We start from the raw sequence: 17,946 nt of genomic DNA on the forward strand, positions 1-17,946 counted from the left end.
TATAGATTTTATATTGTTTGTTATTCTTAATCGTTTTATACGTGTTGGACTAAAAATGACATAATTTTGATTTCATCTTTTGAACTTTCCTTGAAAGATGATTAAATTATAAAATAACCTGATGTATTAAATAAACCTTTGAGCTAATTCCTTATTTGGTTTTGTTTGAATTTCCCCAGAAGTGTGCAATAATCTGACGTAATAAGTTAGTTAATATAAAAGGCATATCTCTGCAGTTCGTCATTCTTTTCTCCTCTAAACGTCGTTTTCCTGTCCTTAATCTGCGTCAGAATGGACTATAAGTATTTATTCAACAAAGTGCCTCTCATGTATCCATTGTAATTTTATTGTTTATGTGTATACTTTATTAAAATTACTCTTTGTGATGGTTTTAGACAACTGTTTCATTTTTCCCTCTTTAGTTTTCGGAAGATGGATTCGTTAAAATTGAAAAACTCTTCACCGAATCTGGAGTTGCTGCGTTCGTGGGAGGTGTACATGAAATTATGGAAAGTATACCAACTGATGAAGTTCTTGCCCCTTCTTTCATTGCCCCAAAGAACCAAGTAAGTGTGAAGCTTAAAAATTTATCACTCAAATTTCTTTCAGTCATATTTGGAAAATGTAGTTTTGTTGTTCTGTTGCCCTTTGGCTTAACAGATTTATCTGTTAACATTGTATAATAAAGTAAGAAATAACAACGTTTAAACACACAAATTGCAATTTGTGCGTTTTGAGTTGTTATTTATTACTTTACTATTCAGCACAAAGGTATTTATTTACATTATATAATGTTTTCTACTTCTACCTTTTCCCCTCCTTTTAGTCTTCCATTTTGCACCCTGTTGGCTTGTCAAGCTAATTTTTAATTGCATTTCCTTTGGCAATCATGGCAATTATTTTGTGCAATTACACAGACTTGCTCATCAATTTTTAAAATCCTTTTTTGTTCACAAATTAGGTATCGTTTTGAAGCTTATGAGTTGAAATGTAAGAAAATAACAGAAATTAATATTAAACTTTGATCCCTTAACAGGGGAGGTGCGGTCTCACAGACCGCTCAAAATTTCATCCGATCACCCCTATTTCATTTTCAGTCTGATTGAATGGTTTTTTCCAATAGCTTTTTGTTTTGTGACCTTGAACACCCCCCTTTGCTTATTATCTTTTGGCAAGTGCATCAGGTTTAAATTTCATTGCATTCTTTAGAAGCAGTCTGTGAGTCCGCACCTCCCCTTCAATGTTTCTATTTTCGGCAGCAGTGAACATTAGGCTCTTAACATTAGAGCCGCGGATATAGGTTCATTTATCTTATCTGCGTTATGCGGAAGCGATGCAAAATATTCTAGATGACGTTGAGAGTTGTTTGAAATGTTCACTAACGTTACACAATGATGTTTTAGGGACAATAAAGGCTGAATTATTCCTCGAAATACGACGCAAAGTACTAATAGTTAAAGGTCTGTCAAAATTTTCTCGTAACTTGATATAATCAATTTCTGGTACTAAAATTTTCTGCATATATTAAGCAACTAAAATGAAATCATTAGATTCATTTTTATTACAAGTAGTTAGTATTTATTGCATCATATGATTTTCTCGAAAAATCTTAAGACTGTGGCAAAATTTCCTCGGAAAAGGTATATATCTATTCAAAGTTCAAAAATATTTTTCCCCCGTCCTAATAAAAGATCAAAGAAAATCTGAGGGAAATACAGGAATGTATCTTAATTACACGATTTTTAAGAATTTTTTAAATATAGTGATCTCTGAGAACTCACGCCCCCTGTTACATCCTACTTTTTCACCTCCCCTGTTACGGTTAAGCTTGCAAGAGCTACAAGCTTTTGAATGGTGGTATTTTCGGCATGCTGCCATTAGTCTGCCCACAGATGATATGGAAATGGCAAATGTCCAGTTGATAGGAGTTAATCTCGATAAGGGAGAAAAATAATAATTTGATGCACTTTTTTTCATGTGACTCTGCTTGATAAGGCTCTGCAAAAGCTAGCACTCCTCAAAATTAATAGATGCATCCATTTCTGCCTGTAAACTGGATGTTTGCCTTTCATCTCATCAATGATCAGAATGATGTACTCATTTTTTGATATCTTGTTGGACTTAACGTTTCAAACAATAATTATAAAAGATGTAATTTTAGCTGATTCAGATGCTTACCACATTTTTGGAAAAATTTATCCTAAAAAATAAGACCTCAATTACCCTACTATCTACGGTGGCATATAATCTTAAAATCAGTCTGAAAGGGAAAAAATATTCATATAATCCATGGCAGTCTTCATATATCAGTGGATAATACAATGTCAAAAAATGAAGTTGTTTGATTTAACATAGAATTTTAGCAACTAAATTACAAAATAATTATTTTTAAGGATAATCAAAATTAATCAAGAAAAAAAAGAGGTAGTTTGTTTCTTGAGAGCAGGGTGGTTTATTTTACGCAGCCTGGAATCGCCTCCTGTAACATAACGTAAGCTTGATTAAAAATGATGGTTTTTATCAATTTTGAAAATTTCTCAATGGAAAGAGGGAAGACCCTATGCTCTCTCTCTTTTTTTACACCACTAAATATTGACTAAATTACATTTTTAAGATTGCTATTGAAAATTTTTCATAGAGCTCTTTTATCTTCTATCTTGTCTTTCTTGTGAGGGCATTGTCAAAAGTTGAGATTTTTGATTGTCTGCAGTATAAAGCTTGGAATTAAACTTATCTTGTGTTTTATATGTTCACCCACTGTCTTTTTTCCTTTTTATTTTAAAACTGGACATAGAAGCTTGGAAGAACATGGATCGGGGACCAGTTTTAAATCTGCTCAGCTCCAGTTAAATCAAGGCTTCGATATTGTGCACATCTTAAAAGTACATGCACTCGAGCACAGCTGGGTTTTTGTTAACTATGAATACATGCATTATTTACTTCACACACACCTTGCGGTCCCCCGTGCATAGGGTTAGTCATTTTGCGGACAAAATGCTATTTTTGCTGAGACAGTGGCAGACCCTTGTAAAAACTCACACAAATGACGAAAACTAAAAAATTTTCTGGATTTTAAAAATGTACGCGGTTAGACATTGGAGTGGCAAAATGAAAATTTAAGTTTTTATTGAAAAATATTTTAATAATTATTCATGAAGTGCTTCCAAGAAATAAAATAAAATCTTTAGCCTAAGACTTCATGATTACCGTATTGCACTACATATCCTCATATAAATAATAGACAATGATCGAGTATCCCGCCTGTTGCGCCACAGCATGATAATTTGATAATATGTTTTAGTAATGTTTAACATGCAGGGGAAAGGCTTTATTGTGACAAGTCTGAACTCGATCCGCCAACTTAGTTGTTTTACTGGTAAGACTAATTTCAGGGGAATGAAGAAACGAAAAAATTATCAACAATGAACGTACCTACTGGGGTTTTGAGTTAATCCCTTGGAGTTGGGGTTGCAATTTCAACCATCAAAATATCACCAAACAGGTAATGTCTTCTTTCAAATGTAGAAGAGTAGAAGAAATTTTCAGCTGTCATACCTTGATGGACGACTTTGTAGTTATCTATTAAAAAGTAAAATTACTAGATATGAATATACGCTGCCGCAGATTGTCTGTATTTTTTCTCAACGCCAAAATATGAAACCTCAACGTACAACAAGATTTGTTCTTAGATGGCACTGGGGTAAATGACTTCAAGCACTCAGCAATATGATTTTTTTTTATTGTGCATGTGTTGTTTGGCTCTGATGATCTATGAATGGTTAAATGGGATAATTAACAAATTTAGAATGCTTCTTTGCCAGTAGGGTTGTTTATTTTATATAGCCTAAATTGTCAGTTTAGGCAATTCAGGCTACGTAAAATAAACTACCTTAGACTAAGAAGAAGCAGTCCCCATTTGCATGAAATGAATTGTACTCTGATTACTTAGCACTTTTACATTTTGTCTTTGTCTTAAAGTATTTAGAGTACTATAATCCCAATTTAAAAAATAAATCTTTTTTTTTTTTTTTTTCAGATCAATTTTTACAAAATACTTAGTTGTTATTACTTTTCATATTTTAATTTAGTTGCAAAAATTGTTAAATCAACTTCATTTTTTGCCATCATATGACCTACCTGCAGATTATATGCGGCCGCAGATAATACGCATAATACAGTAGTCAGATTGTCTTCAATATTGAGCAATCAAGAAGATTGCTTTTTTGGTTTCACTTTGACCACAGCCTATAATGAAGGATTTCTGTTGTCTTTGATTGTTCACACTAGTTTAGCAGATGTCTTTACATTAAAACTCTCACTTTTCTGCATTAAAAAAGGGGTTCCTTGAAACCCCCCAAAACATATATGTGCAGTTCTCTGCAAAGTTGTGTGTTGAAACCTTGTTATACTTATTTTTTACTTTTCTGCTCAGAGGTATTTCTTAATTATGTTTGACTTTTTATTTTAGTTCGATATCTAATGCAGAAATAATCACACAACTTTTTCTTTTTCATGTTAAAATTCACCTGAAATTTAATCTGTAGAAACTGCAGATTTTCTACAAATATCTTCCAACTCAAGACAGAATTTTGCAGAAATTCTGCAAATTTCTTAAAATTACAAGAAAATCTAAAATTCTCGCAAATTACAATAAGTTGGCGAAACACTCACGATATTGAATTCGATAAGTCCTTAGTAGGACTTTCCCAATCGATCTTCATCCACTACAATTTCCGCCATACACGTATGTTTTGGAAAAATGCCAACATTGAAACATGTCCATCGCCAGAAATTGTATGTCTTGTTTAAGATTTCAATCCCTTTGCATCCAGAAAATCTTTCAACTATTTAGAAAGTTTTGAAGTGTTTTATTGTATGCAACCCAAACTTGACTCATTTTACTTATTATTTCAGTAATTTCTTTATATCGTAACATTCTTTTTAATTGCTCCTTCATGTCATGTAAAATTAACCAAAAAAATTTGGTTTGACACCTAGGTTCAGAGTTTTATAAAATTTTGTATCTTTGCTCTTTCTATGCATTTTAGAAAGCATATAAACTACTTTTAGAGAATCTCAATCGATTTAGGTTTGACACCTTGTTAAAGTTTTATTGGTTTTATAGTTTTCATGATCAACTAATTTTCCAAATTCAGTGCTCTTTAATTAGTCGTTTGGTTGAAAGCTATGATGTGTTTCCGGAAGTATCTCATTTCCACAGAAATAAATAGCAACAGTCCAGTTTTGAAAAAATAATAATAAAAAAAAAAAACTCCTATATGAAGCAACTTTGATTTTTGGCACCTAATTTGTGGAAAGTCACATTTTTTCGCATACAATGCTTGAAGTACTTGCAGAACAATTTTGGTCAAATGATTTTAAGTTGCAGAACATCATAAATTATTCTGCTTTGGGGAACCTGTCTATAATGATATTTTCCTTGGTCCCAGCAAAATGTCTGCATAAATAATCAAATTGTCTATAACGGTAACCATCTATAACAATTTTTTTTTAGGTCCCAACAGTATTGTTGTAGGCAGGTTTTGCTGTATTACATGTAGTGATATAAAATACCTGGGTATTTATTTTTAGGGGTAAATACCCAGGGTATATACCCAGGTAAATACCCTTGTATTTTGATCACTTATTTAAAGAATTATTGTGTGAAACAACTTAACAATCTAATATGATATTCACATTAAATGTGTTGGATATGCCTAATCAATGTCCCCATCTTTCTTTTTTGTTTTTCACTTTTCAAAGCAAAATTTAAAGTTTTCCCGGTACAAATACAAAGTGAGTGACAAACTAACACCTCCTAAATACTAAATGCCTATCTCGTTCTCCTTTTTAACATGGAGCAAAATGATCCCAGTAAGCATAATTTCGGTCTTCTGGCTACTGCCAACTATTGAAGATCGAAAGCATTAGAAATTAAAAGTGGAAAAAACAATTGGTTTACTTCTAAATTTAAATTTTAAAATTAACGGTTTGATTTGAATTGTTTGGATCTATTGTCATAGCAACGCCATCCATGTATTGCCGTCAGGTAGTAGCATTGTTTGTGTACCGGCGGAGGATCACTTTTAAAGCAAATGTGATAGGCATTTAGTATTTAGATGGCTTTGGACAAACTGATTACAACTCAAAGCCAAAACTAACTAGTAGCGTGATATTATGAAAAATCAAAGATGAAAAGTTGTGCTAGCGCCATCTATGTGACAAAATTAAACTTAAATCCCTTTGGTTTACCCCATAAAAAATTAAATTATCCTGCCATCCTATTTAAGTTTTAGAATAGTTCATTCTAAATTCTGACAGTTTTTTTGATAAGATTTCATTACACCTTTAATTAAAGAATTTATAGGAATATATAAATTTTTATATTTTTAATCTTTCATTTTACAGTTTATGTTTTAAAAAGAAAATCATCACCTTTTGATACCACCTAAAGTTTTTTTTTGGCAAAATGCGCAATTACTAGGGGATTTACCCTGCCTTCGAATAAATACCCAAAAAAATATTTATCTTCCCACCCGACGTCAGTAATTGCGTGCATTAAAAATAGTTCGAATAAATTTTCATCGTGAAGTACCGGGGAGCAAGGCAACAGAAAACAATTTTTTTTTTTTTTTGTGTTGCTTATTAATGTGAAAACTGTTTCTATATTTGCCACGTTATCACTTAAACAGCAATAAAATAAATAAATAAATAACATCATAGTCTTAATAACTTCTCAGTTAGTTCTTCCAAGCATCCCTCATGCGTCTTTTTTTTTCATTTTGGATATGACTAACCTAGATTGTGATTTTGAAATCCTGAAGTTCATCATTGAATTACTTATACTTGTCCAATTATGACATTGAAAAGAAAGATTCTTTGGTTCACGATATGTTTCTTTCATAATTTCATCAAGTCTTCAGTAAAAAATATTATAAACTGTGTAATACTTATGTATGTATCAGTTTTACGAATTATTTCATATTTAGATTTAAAAAAAAAAAATTCCGACTCACTTTTTGCATTTTTTTGTAAAATACCCAGTTTTTGGGTATTTACCCAGGTCTTGGGTAAATACCCAAAAAATATTTACCTACCCACGGGGTATTTACCCGATCCGCATCACTAATTACATGAAATTGTATATTATGTTTGCTTAAAGTTTTGTTTCATGTTTTAGTTTGACGAATTCTACTTGAATTCTGGTGATAAGATAGAATACTTTTTCGGCCCTGATGCTTTCAATAATGCTGGCATGTTTTTCCGCTTTGTTTTACTATGTGCCCTCTTTACATATGTGTGTGTGTGTATGTAGGAATTTTTTTTACAGGAAACCTCTCAATTAGTAATGTAAAAGATGCTGTTACTCGAGTTGGTTATGGTATGTAAAAAGTTCTTTTTCATTTTTGACTTAATTCTAACACTTTTGAAAGATTTTTTTTCGATTTGCTTTTGAATAGTTACAAAAGAAGTTATTGTACTTTCTTTTATTCACATATAGGCTTGTAAGTTTTTCGGGTTTTCACAGAAATCCTTTCTTTTAAAATTATCGGGTTTTGAGATTCCATTATATCTGTTAATAAACTGTAATAGAATAATTTTAATTTCTGCAATTTTTTTTACTTACCATTGTGGTCCACAGCTGTGTAAATATTTTACGTATTTTATACCATATACGAGGTGTGGCTATTAAATAACAAGACTATTGCTGTAGAACATTTCATTTTAAATGTATACATATTCATTTGTTATCACCTTCAGTATACAGCCATTTTCTATCCTTATAACACTCCATGCGAATTTTCCATTGTTTGAAACAGAGCTGGAAGTCTTGTTCTCTGAGATCGTTCATGATACGTGCTGCTTTTTCTTTCACAGCTTCAGCCAACGGGAATCTTGTTCCTGTTAATACAGATTTGAGTTGGAGAACAGATAAAAGTCACACGATTCCAGGTCAGGCGAAGAAGGCGGATGATCTAAAACTGGGATGTTGTACTTGGCTAGAAACGTCTTGACAGACTATGCGGAATGTGCCATCCCATTGTCTTCATAGAGAACCCACGACTTGTTCTTCCACAATTTGGGTCGTTTCTTCCTTATTCTTTCACAGAGTTCAGAAAGCACCTCACTTAGTAATGATGATTAATTCAATATTTTCGTCCGCTTTGTACCTGGAAGGACGACCCTGGTGATCATCATCTCCAACGTCTTCTCGGCTATCTTGGGAAACGCTTGAACAATTCAAAAACTTGCGCACTTGATAAACATTCATCCCTTTAAACTTCTTTCAATAAACAGTGAGTTTCAGTAGAGGTTTTACCAAGTTTCATGTGAAATTTTCCAATAGTTTGTGGCTCTACTATTACACTTATCATGTTTTCCGGCTAAACCAAACAAACACCTCTTGCATAAATGATGGTTACTGTCAAACTGATGTCTTTCCAAACACGGGAGGTTCTGCAATCGAAAGAGAAGGCTTTACGCTGCACAGCTGTTGGTCATTCGGAATCGGTGCATGTGTGGTTCTTCTGTAACAACACCAGTCTTGTTATTTAATAGCCATATCTTGTACAGTTGCATTTACATCTCCTAAAACATTTAGTGTTTGAATGGACTTCTGCCTCCCCCTTTTCCCTGATGTCTGCATTTGTCGAAATGAGGAACCTACATGGGTGGGGTAATAGTGGAACGTTGATTGATTTGAATAGTCTACAACTTAAAACTCCCCAAAATCAACTCAGTTTTTAAAAAAACTTACCTGGATTCTTCAAAATGACAACTTAAAATTAGCTTAAAACCAAACGAAGCTCACGTGACACTAAAAGAGGAGGAGCGTGCGTCGACGTCAAGATTCACTTCCTTCACAATAGGACCGGTTTGGAAGGAGTCGAAACGAAGAGGATAGATAGAGTGAAGCGTGTATTCAGTTTTGCCGTGCCGTTCTTTATTGAAAACAAAGGTGTTGCTATTTTAATCTTCAGAAGAGAAAGAGGTGTATATTCTCGCTGAATAGCTCACACTCAACCCCCGAAATCCAACTAGAGAATTGACATTGAATTAGACATCAATATTTTATTCACAAGTAAATTACTTCAAAGTACAACTGCTAACACAAAATATAAATACAGATTGTTCAGGGGCGGATACAGAAAAATCTTTTGGAGGAGTCCCGGGAAATTGAATACCCCCCCCCCCCCCCCACACACACACACATTTGATGTTTCATAACATAGTTCTCACGACTTTATTTTATTATATATATTTTTAAGGATTTCTTCCGGTCAATATGAATTAACTTCTTTCTAAGTACATAAATATTATGCTGCAATAATATACTTTGAATGTTAACGAAAAACATCTTTAACGTTTCAAGTCAATTAAATTCTAAACCCAATATAATGTCACAGAGATGGGTTATGCAATGAGCGGTTTGAACTAGGAACTTTGTTATAATGATTATAACACAAGAAAGGTTATTAAATAAACTCACACCTCCTTTGAGTTTTTTAAATCAATTTATATTTTAACTATAAAATAATTTTTGATTAAGAAAATCATAACTTCACAACATATAAATTTTATTGAAGAGAATTCCGAAAATATTTCGGTGTGAATTTTAAAGCAGTGGTTGATTTTTTCTTAAAGCCACGATAGAGTTAAGATAACATATTGATACTACATGCCATTTCCATTAATAATCATGGTTTTCCCAAGAAACTACCATATGATTTCTTTCATTTTTTATAAGCTGAAAAAGGAATCTATTATTTCACAAATACGTTCCTAGATCAAAGTGACTCTTTTAGGTTTGCCTACACGCATTCTTTTTTTTTTTTTTTTAAGTTATTCCATCAAGATGAATTAGTGAATGAGTCGCGACAATACGTTCGTTCCCTTGAACTCGAAACCAGTGAGTTAAATGTATTCTGCCACTCTGGGCCTTTGACTCCAGTATTACTTCTTTAGTAAACAAAAATGCTTTTATTCAAAATATGCTGTTTATGTTTTGCACTCTTTTTAATTTACTATAGAAAAAAATGCAAAAGAGAAGTCAATTAAAAAATAAATAAATAAAATAGTCAAATTAATTAATCATTTTGGGGGGCACGGGCTCCTTTGACCCCCCCCCCTAAAATCCGCTACTGAGATCGTTTACTGAGCACCTCTATATGTCAGAGGCGTGAGGTTTATTTAGACACAACTCCCCCCCCCCCCCTCCTCCTTCTTAAAAAAATCCGACACAAGAAAAATTCATTTTGAGCTGCACACCATTAAAAAATTCAAAAGTAAATCACATAAAAGTAAAATTTTCAAATTAATAAAGAAAACAAAAATGGAAGATTTTTTTTATATTTATAGATATCACTCAGACTTTTAAAAACTAGACCAGTGCCAGTGACTCACAGCTTGCGAAAGATGCTGACTTATTAAAACGTATTTTTGTTAATCAATGAGGCTGCGTAAATGAACACTACTTGTCATTTTAGCCATGGAAAATAATGACGCTCAAAAAATAAATTTAGAAGATATCAAACAAATTGCTAGTGCCAAAGCTAGGAAGATATCTTCCCCCGCATGGAATATGGGGGGGGAGGATAAATCTTCTTCTTTAATACTTTAATACTTTATAACATTCTTTAATACTTTATAACATTAAGTGGGTTAGCTTTACCGTTTTCTATCTTTGTTCATCAAATTTACGTGTTTTTTTTTTTTTTTTTGACTAATTCTTTTTGTATGATTTTCTTTTCTTTTCTTTTGTTCAAATTGATATTATTGATCTGAAAAATAACACGTAATGTGTTAGGTTAATTAATATTCAGTATTTTTGTGCTTTTAAATGCTGTACTTGCTCTATGTATCAGATGAAAGAGACAGACATAGTAAAGGAGAAAAAAAAATTTAAAAAAAATGCCTCTCTCTCTCTCTCTCTTACACCACCGAGAGAAACATTGTTAAAACTACAAAAGGGGCCCCATACCTAAAATAGCTTAGGGCCCCGTTAAATCCAGCCCTGAGTTTGAGTCGGCCATTTTCCCTCCGACTCCGTAGATCTGCAAAAATGGTCCATGTAGATAAGTTTTGAGGTAAAACTTTGAATTTACATCCCCCCCCCCTAAGTCTGGAAAGTGAATTAAAACTTAAAATTTGAAAGTATGACAGATTTCAACTGGCATGTTCAATAAAAAGTTTGAAACTAATGGTTATGCATTTTCGAATTATGAATGCTTCAAAATAATTTTAAAAATAAAAAAAATAGGTACATAGTTAATTTAAAAAAAAGAAAAACCTTACACAAGAGAAATTTGTGCAATTAATGTTAATTACTTTGAATGTTTTGATTTTTATAAATAACATTAAGTGCAAATCTTATTGTTTGAAGTACAGTAAACTCTCGATTATCCACGAGCGAATTATCCGCGAAAGTCTCGGAAAAAGAAAAAAAAAATAGTTAACTTAATCCTTGTGGAGAAAAATTTTGTTCTTCAAAAACACGGATCTGAAATCAATTCGTCCCAGATTTTTTTCCCCTTTCCCACGACAAGTGCTCCTTATCAAAAAACGTGAAAGTCTTTATGCATTTTCATCAACTTCTCTTTGACACGTGCCTCAAGGGAAAACGTTCAGCTGATTTCGGTAAAACACATGTGTTTACTGAAGACCCCTAGTTTATCCCCGAAGGAGCCTACGACATTATCCTTATCATCTGTTCTGATTGAGAAAGGTTAGGAAAACGCCTACAGGTCTTCTGGGAATTCTCTGATGGGGGTGGTCTTTTTTGTTGTGGTCACTGTTTTCACTTCTGGGCTGTTGAATGTTTTAGGTTGACGGAAAGTTCCTACTCATGATTTAAATTTTAGTTTATTCTAGTTCTGTAGAGCTTGAAGTACAAATATTTTTTAATGCCGCATCTCTTTTAAACGTTTCACGTTTTATTTACAATACAATCATTCTCAAGCGAAAGATAATTTCTGTCTTCTTTACCTCTGGTTTTAAACCTTTTTTGCACTATCCGCGACTTTCGTTATCCGCGGTACCTGGGCCACTAATTCCGCGGATAATGGGGAGCGTATAGTAGTAATAGCCTTTTTTGAATACTACGGGAAACCATTGAATTTGAAAAATGAGATTCGCGATTTTTCACCTTCGTTTGTGCCGAGTTTAGCATAGTGCAGATCATATTATCAAGTTACGTTTTTTTTTTTTGGATTACACAAAACACACACACACACACATTACTTTCGTTTAGTACATTCAGAAACTTAGAACCAATGGTGAGCAGTTGAAGTCGGACTGATTTTGAGGTAAAGAAGTCGGAGTCAGGAGTCGAAGGTTTAAAAATTCAACAGTCGTAGTCGATCATTTTCCCTTAAAATCTGCAACTTTGCCAGTTTGTGTGGAATCAGAGTCGAAGGCTCTAAAATTCCCTGCGAAGTCAGTCATTTTTCTTCCGACTCCGCAGTCCTGCTTAGAACTGCTGGTGTGACTATTCATTTCAATAATTTAAATCTCGCTCACTAAGAGAATGTTTACATATATATATATTCCAAAATTTGTTCCAATTTCCATAATGTTAATTTTACCCTTTTAAAATGTTCAGTATTTTTATTTTTCCCGCCTAAGAAATTTTTGTCTTGTCTAAAATTCAAAAATATTGGGTTATTTCTGATTATGTTCTTATTTCTCGATTGATTAAAGTTTTCAACTTTTCTACTTCTGTTTTAACCTTCCAAAAGGTCGATCGCAAATAAAGGATGAGGGATAAATTTTTTCATTTAGATAATGTATTAGAAATGGTTTTTGAATTTTAATACATTCTTTCCCACTTGTTTCGGGGCTACAAGACTAGTTTGCAAAATTACAACAATTAATTTAGATTTTAAAAAAAAAATTGTATTACGCAATGCGGTACGAGAATTTTTTTTCAGTAGTCTGCTACGGAGATTAAAAAAAACCCCAAAAGTAATCTACAACGTAGATTAGCTTTTGAGATTAGTCGTAATACTTAAAATGATTGAATAAGCAAAAAGGAATGCTTGGAAATAAAATACTAAATTAAAAAATTACGAAGCGAAGGCTAAAAGTCTTCAAAATAATATAGAAAACTGAGGCACAGGTAGTTGAGGAAGCAAGTGCTTTTGACCTCTTATAGCCACTGAGGATACCTACAAAGATTTAGGCGCCTTTGTCATTATATTTTTCTGCTTAAAATTTGAGAAAAATTTGCAAAAGGATATTTTTTTTCTATTTTTTCTAATTCAGAAAAAGTCTGCAGGCCTCCTCAAAAATCTGCGACGGTTGTAACGTCATGCTGTTTCTGCTATCAGTTTACGCAATTAGAAATAAGAAATGCAGACAAGTTTTTAAGGATTACAATGACTATCGTTTTCCATGAAAAAAAAAAAAAAAAAGAAATTAAAAAAAATAAAGAAAAGGATTTGTGTGCAATTCCATGAGCATGCATTTCAGTACAGTATTAAAACTCAAGAAACTTTTGTGGTAAATATTACTGTAAAATGGAATGTTTACATTACAGAAAATTGTACCGAAAAAATTAACGACTGCATCGCCAATTGATACACTACGTAACCTACAGTGCGAAGCACATAACATCGTATTTCCCCTGACTCGATGTGTCCCCACTGGTATGGTGGTGCCAATACGAAGATCCCAAAATCGAACCTGCTACTCGCATGTTGCATTTTTTACTCTTGTTCATTCTACTGTAAAATTTAACAGTAAAATAGGATTTTACGGTAAAAGTTATGGCAACATGAATGCCAGTAACTTTTACCATAAAATTTCAGGATTTTTTTATACGGTGTACTTTAGGCGGAAAAAATCTGTATGTGACTCAGATGTTACTGTAATGTAGAGTAATTTATCTGTACCTAAATAGTAAAAATTTCTTAAAGTGGTTCAATTTCAAAGTTTTCTTTCAACTGTCATGAACGTTGCGTGAAAAAAAAATATCCAGAACAAAAAAAGCTTTAATTTTTCTACAAAATATCATCAAGTCAAAGTTAGAATTACTGTATGGATATTTTTTTTTTTTTTTGCAAGTTTTTTTCAGTACCTAATTTGAAATTTCTTTGCAAAAAACCAAAATTTTCAATTAGTGATTAGAATCAATAAATAATGAATATAGAATTCTGCTGAAGAAAATAAGTTTTTAAAACGATATTTTTCCACCTATAAAGATTCGAATTCACTATCTTCGCATTATTAGCACGACGCTCTAACCAACTGAGCTATTGGTTCTCCATTTCAGGATGCTATGCATTGAAGCAATGTGTAATAAAAGACAAAATAAGTCGGCTTTTTTTCAAAGCAACAACGAAACTGTGTTAGTTGCTTCTTTATTTTTCATCGAAAGTGGTGAAAAAACCTTTAAAACAGTGCCTTACTTATGAAGTTAATAAAATATTGAGGTAGTTAATGTGTTCTAACAAAAAACACCATTGAGAAATAATACACATGATAATAATAACAACAGCAATTAAAGCGGGAAATTTAATGACCTCTTTAAAAAATCCCCCCCCCCCCCCCCCCCCCCCCGTTTTTTTCTTTTCAATAAAAGTAAGAGCATGACTTTATGGGACAATTCTTATTTTTTGAATATTTATTCAAGCTGAAGATTTAAATATTGTCAATTACCTTTAAACTCCTGTATTAGGTTTAGATGTAATTGACAGTTCATATATAGAAACAGTTAGTGCTGTATGAGTGCTAGTTCAGATACAATATGCAAATGTTAAAGTTAAAAAAGATCAAATGAATTTTCTTTAATTTATGTACTGATTCATCAAAATTGCATCAGCAATATTAGTAATATTCATTTTAGCATCAAAAAGCAAAGTTACAAGCATTTATGAAGGATAATTTTATACAGGAAGTTTCTTATGAATTAACAAATTTTCCGTCTCTGTAATTACTTGAATGAAAAGGAGTATCTTTCTCTCTTTTCAGGACTTTTCTTTCAGGACTATACTTTTTTGACTTACGTATTTTAACTTTTGACTAATGAATTCACAAAAATCGTACAAAATTGCTTTTTCAAGCTTGTATTATTTGAAACAATGAACGCTAAATAATTATAACAAATAAATAATCATTAAAAGCATATTATACTCACAAATAATGTTTTCCTCATTGATTGAAGACGAGAACTCAAGACTTCAAGAGTTTGAAATAAAAACATGATGTAGTATATCGAATGTTTTATATAGTAAGTTCTTTCTCAATAAAAAAAAAAAAAATCACAAACTTTCTAAAATTACCTAATTGGCTGAAAACGTTATGGAACAACTACGTACAAACTGGCAGGAAAGATGGGGAGAAAGAATGAAAGAAAACACGGTCAGTGAAATAAAAGGAAAAAGAATGCTTGCTCATGTACATGTAATACGGATCCCACCATTTTCTATTTGAAAAGGAGAAACGAAGGTCAGCCACAAAAAAGGGCCATAAAAGCCCTCATCCCCTCAAGTAAAAGATCTGTATCAGCACATTCATTCCAGGAATCATCAGTTCTAGTAGGCTACGCCAATACACACCTTATGCGGTTTCGTCTTCTTAAGACAATGATCGGATGCCCGACCTCCTCAAGCAGGGCTTACCCTCAAGGTCCTTTTTCGTGTCTCATTCTGAGTTTAGTGAAAAAGGCAATAGTTAGTCCAGTGCTGCCCCGTGCTGTAAACATTACCTTCCTCTTTAAATTCTGCTGCTCTTCCTATTTTACACAAATGCCGACTCGAGCAAAATCGTTATATAATGCCAAGTGGTACATTTCATGTTCCTTTTATAGCTCGGCATAATTGTCCCCTCAAAAGTCGATATGCAGAAAAAAATATTATCTGCTCATATACAATTGCAACATTTGCCGACTGATTTGTCCAAAATGCCGACTGTCGAAAAAATCTGAGGGGGGTGTCACACCCCACTCACCCCCCTCTCGCCACGTCCCTGTTAGAAAGTTTTCTGTTGGGAGGGGAATGTGGGGCAAAGTGAAATGGCGAAATATTTACTGTTTTATTTTCACCTATCTGATAATATTTCAACTACGTAGAAACACATGTAGTCTATTCTAGTAAGGAAAAAGTTGCCTCTGAAACTCAAAGCATATAATAATACAAGCAATTTTCAAAAATTGATATGTATACATTGAAATACTTGGTTCTAAATCAAAAATTATTTTTGTTATTTTCAGCAAAAAAGTTCTTATTGTTAACATTTTATTATTAATTCAGACCTACTAATATTTGATGCAGTATTTATTTTGTTACTATTTATACTTGTTTGTATTTGAAATATTTTTTTGAAATTAGTCAAGTGCATGCGGAGCAAAGTGGGTGGCGAAAAGTGAAATACAGTCGGACCACCATATATCGAAGTGGCAAATTGCGGGAATAAAATTCGATACATAGAAGTTTCGATATGTAGAAACAATTTTAGTTTATCATAAAAATCTCCTTAAGACATTAAAATGAAACTAATTTTTGCCAACTGTAATGCCGTTTCATGTTTTTGAATGGGTTTTCTGTAAGTTTCTGTACTTTTATTACGACTTTCCGATTTCTCACAATAGAAGGAATTCTGCTTGCTGAAATACTAAATTTAACAAATATTAGGGGATTTTTGTTCTGACAATGTAATCGAGAGAAAAGTAAGAAATCAATCTAGTACTTAACTTAATACTAAATTTACCAAATATTAGGGGATTTTTGTTCTGACAATGTAATCGAGAGAAAAGTAAGAAATCAATCTAGTACTTAACTTGAATGATTTTCACTGAAGCTAAAATGATTAGCAATTATAATCAACAGATAATAGAAATAACTTGAAATTGATTTTACTGTTTTACTGGTTGTAACTAAGATTTGAAATAAACTGGAGGGAATTTTTAAGAACTAACAACGATCTATCTACTCTCCTCTCAACCACAGATTCCTTGTGAGTTCGTAGTAACCTTTAGTGAACATAATTTTCTCCCCTAACCTTCATTTTTCATGAGACAAACAGTCTAAAGTGGGAAAAAATCTACAAATGTCTGTAAAAAAATTTCGATATATAGAGATTTTTTCGATATATGGAAACAATTTTTCTATGTAATGGACATGGAAATTTGCTGGGATTTCGATATATAGAAAACTTCGATATGTGGAAGTTCGATATATGGAGGCTCGACTGTATTTCATTTCGTTTACTCATTCAAGCTTTTACTACACGACTTACATATTCATTTATTAATTAACTTATTTGCATTCCTTCATTTAATAATTCACTTATTTATGCATTCATTTGCTTATTTTTTTTATTCATTCCCTATTTTATTTACTTTAGTTTTAATCACACCTTTATTAATTAATTAATTTATTTGTTAGTTTATTGTTTCATTATATTTTTATTTATTCCTTTATATACTTATTCATTTGTTTAAAAATATTTTTTGCAATTGAATAGAAAAGATTTCAATAGAAAAATACTTCGTATTTTTCACTTTGCTCCATAAAAAAAAGGGAAAAATTTCCACCTTTTTTTTTTTAAAGCACAAATTTATTGCCGAAAATACAAAATGACATTTCTCTGAATGTTTTATTATAAAATGGATTGTTCTTTCTTAATGTTCTGTAATTTTCAAAACAAAATTCCAATTTGTTCATTTTGAAAAAGCTAAGCACTTTGCACCACATTTCCCTACTGTATCAAAAATCTCAAAATATTGTCAATATATTTATAGACAGTAATGTAGCTTTGGGAAGTTCCTTCCTAATAAGAGAATGTATTTTTTTTTTTTTTTTTCCGAATGAAAATGGGTCAATCCATACAGGTTCGGCAGATAGGTGCGCTCATCCATTTTTAATTTTTTAAAAACTTATATCCCTAAAAGCTGCATATGAAAGATGTTTAAAGCCACTTTCATTTTTTCTCTAAACTGGACCTTTG

The sequence above is a fragment of the Uloborus diversus genome, chromosome 6, assembly GCF_026930045.1.
Source record: "Uloborus diversus isolate 005 chromosome 6, Udiv.v.3.1, whole genome shotgun sequence".
NCBI lineage: Eukaryota > Metazoa > Arthropoda > Arachnida > Araneae > Uloboridae > Uloborus > Uloborus diversus.